Source organism: Gossypium arboreum, chromosome 3 (assembly GCF_025698485.1).
Source record: "Gossypium arboreum isolate Shixiya-1 chromosome 3, ASM2569848v2, whole genome shotgun sequence".
In the NCBI taxonomy this organism is placed as follows: Eukaryota; Viridiplantae; Streptophyta; class Magnoliopsida; order Malvales; family Malvaceae; genus Gossypium; species Gossypium arboreum.
Genome location: NC_069072.1, coordinates 1,752,501 through 1,756,570, shown reverse-complemented (window position 1 = coordinate 1,756,570; position 4,070 = coordinate 1,752,501).

Sequence of the window (4,070 nt, the reverse complement as noted above, 5' to 3'; positions counted from 1 at the left end):
GGTTTGTCCCCCTTAAAACGAAAAATTATACTTTGAGCCCAAAACGATAAATTTTAATTTAATTTTTTAAAAATTATAAATATATAAACTATTAAAATGATTAAATTAGATTTCAGCTATCATAAAATTATATAATTTAATTATTCAACTTCTTTGATGTTAAAGGAGTGGATGGATATAAGAAAATGGAGATTGGATATCATCCATTTGTCCTTTATATGGTTTTATAAATAATATCTCAACATGCATGTGGATGGAACAAACATGAGACAAAGAGTATCCAAATATCCCCAAACTCCGAATTTAGGAAATTTTTAGGGATCAAAATTGAATTATAAATTTTGAGATGTTAAATATAAATTTTATCGTGTATTAATTTATGATTTTTAATTTTAAGAGATTAAAACATAATTTTCTCTTGTATTAATTTACAAATTGATGATTTATAGGAGGCTAAAATTACAAGTTTCCAATTTTTGGAACCCATTGTTATATTAATCTTTAATGCTATATATGTAATAATAATCATTCATCTGAATCTCATGTGATGACCTGATGGTTAAAGGTATTCATCGCCCTAAGTATGACTTGAGTTTGAGTCACTCTAGTCTCGTTCATTATTTGGGCTTTACCTTATTACTGTAATTAAAAAAAATCTTTACTCCTATATATATATATATATATATATATATATATATATATATATATATATATACACATACAACTAAATATGGAATATTTGTAATTTCAAATATATTTTTATTTATTGATATTGATGAAGACCAAAGAAAAATTGATGGAAGAAAAGAAATGGAAAGGAGAGATGAGGAGAGGTCCCATTAGGCCATTTGCCTCCCCTTTGTTATGGGTCTATGGTCTTAGTTTTGCAAGTGTATGCAAGTTGGATATATGCATATATAAAACAGAAACAAAATAATACCAATAATGGTTAATATAATTTTTGGCCCCTGAATTTGGTAACTAGTTTTGTTTTGGTATCTGTATTTTTCTTTATCCACTTTGGCACTTAAACTTGAGAGTTAGGCCTATGTTACTCTCTAAACTTGAAAATACAAAAACTTTAATGATATGACACTTTAAGGCCGTACCACATCATCGCTTGAAAATTTACAAAGCAATGATGTGGTACAATCTCAAAGTGCCATGTTCAGTGTTTTAATGACCGGACAATGGTTGAACCACCAGTTCTCGATTTAACTAGTTAGACCGATTCAATTGCTAGATCATAAATAATTAAATATTAATAATAATATAAAAAAATTAAGAAATAAAAAAAACATTAAACTAATTGAACATGTTTAGCTATAAATTTTTGTCCTCGTTTTTTTATTTTTACCAATTTTAAGTAGTTTTCGTGTCAATCGGTTCAACCCTTTTGTTTGATATATTGGTCAGTTCTCAGTCCATCCAATTTGGTCTTATTTTAGTAACACTAGTCATATCATTAAATCTTGACTGAATCCAAGTTTGATGACCAAAATAGATTTAGTTGCCAAATTCGAGAATCAAAGCAAGCTTAATTATCAAGTTCAAGTCCCAAAAATTATATTATCCCTACTAATAACAAATAAAGAGAGATGGGATGAGGTGGAAGGCCCTCGTTTTTAGTGACGATGGAGTAGCCTTCACTGTTAGAATTTCAATACTCGAATTTAGTTGAAATGGTAAAATTAATGCTTTTAAGTTAATGGTAAATCTTTTTAAATCTTTCTAAGTGTGAGATATTTTGGGTTTAAATTGATTTTTACATATATAAAATAATAATATGTTGTCATAATTATATTTATTATTTTGTAAAAAATTATTATTTCTCAACTAAGTTATTGTATGATTGAATTATGACACCAACTCAAATAAAATCTTATATATATATATATATATATATAGGCTCATTCTTGATATTTTTGGGCCCTAGGTAAAACAATAAATTAAGACCTTTTTTTAAAAAAAATTATAAAATGTAATACAATAAAATAAAAACATATACTAGTAATAAAATAATAAAATCGGGGCCCTTTTTCTTTTCCTGAAGATTTTTTTCCTTGTTAAAAGCTGGAAAAAAAATTTTGAGCCCCCTTCCAACCCTAGACCTTAGGCAGTCACACTCCCAAACTACCCTAAGGTCGAGCCTATATATATAAAAGGATACAAAAATGAAACTTAAAAGAATATTTATTTTTTTAAAATATAAACAAATTTAAATTTTTGACATCTTAAATTCAGGCTCTTTTATTATAAAATTTCTAACTGTAACCCTAAAAAAAATTATAATTTTATCTCAACTCTTTTAATACAAAATTCGTAGCTTTACCGCTAATATAATATTAAAACCATAATTTATGACAAAATTAATAGTTAAGCTGGCAAGAAGACTTGATTGGTGCAATACTGATATTATGAGGATTCAAAATAAAATATTTGAATTTTATGGACCAATTTAAAATTTGGATTGAAGTTTGGAGATGTTTGATGAATTAACCCTAATATGTCACTAAAGAAAAGAAGCCGTTTTTTGGTGCAGCGGAGAAGCCCACGTGGAGGTCATGTCAGTGGGCCCCAAAGCCCACAGCCTTTGGTTATGGAGACATTATATGGCTCTCTGCCCCAATTTTTTCCCATTATTTATTTATTTTTAATATAATTTTTTATTATTTTATATTTTGTCCCATTAAATAAATAACCACTATCCTAAATTAAATTCCACTTGCACATGGAGTCCATAAATTTGAAATGCATTTGTTGTTGTTATTGCAACATAAGAACTTCAAATATAATAGAATTATCCAAGAAATATATGAACAACAAATTATTTTTAATCTTAAAATATAAATTCTCATTATGTGAGAAATTTAATGAAAATAATAATTCATATTTCAAAATATATGATGAAAGTTGAAACCTATTAAATTATTTGTTAAAATATTTAAAAATTATTTAGATTACAGTAAAATATTATCTACTTTGGGCACTCGTACACCCCTAAAAAACCTCTTATCATTTAAGTGTTGCTACCCCTTTATATAGTCCAAGCCTCTCCCATGCTTTGCCAATGTGGGATCCGTCTAGAGTTTTACATAGGATAGAGTAGAAAAATAGAATATTAAGTATAAAAACTGTACTATTTGGTCATTTGATTTTAAAAAGTTACAAAATGTTTATTTAATTATTCAAAAGTTTTTATTTAAGTCATTGAGTTGTTAAAATTGTTGTTGTATGGCCCTCTCTATTTGCATCTCATGTACCAATAAAAAAGCTCTCATTCCCTCTCTCGTCTAATGTTTACTTATTTTTTCATGAAACAACTTTAAGCAACACGAATCTATGAATCAAAATCCAAACATTTTTTTTCTCCGATCTCTGATATTAATTGTGAGATTGACTTGAATTTAAGATATGTTTTTCAACTTGTCTATGGATCTTGATCCATTGTACCAATCGTCGAATAGTTGCTTGAACCTAGAGGTAATCATGGGCTGGGCTCCAATAGAATTTTAGACCCATTTTCTAGACTTGAGCCGTAAAATTGGACTGAAAATTTTACCTAAACCCGACCCGAATAAAAATATTAGAAAAAAACTTGAATACTAAATTAAATATTAAAACTTAATTAAAGTACCAAATCTTATTATCTTCCTTAATTTCCATTATACCTGATTATCTCTTTCCTTTGGCATTAAATAAAAATCTTTCATTGATAAAAGTAGTATAAAGGATATTGTGCTAAATATTAATTATTTAAAATTAGATAAATTAATTTTAATATGGTAAATTAAAACGTAAATCGATCATTTTTGTTAAAATTTTAAATTTATTTGTATTGTTAATAGTAGTAATGGATAGAATTTTTAATAGAAAGATCAGTTTGTTCTTTAATATGATAAATATGGATTAATTTATTCATTTTTAGTAGAGAGGAAAATGCAATCCGACTTCTAATACAGAGGCCTCCATGATTTTTTTTACTTTTATTCACTGAAAATTATATATGTTGGCACAATGTATAAATATATTTATATAAAAAAATAAAACTGGATTGTTTCGAAAAGCTT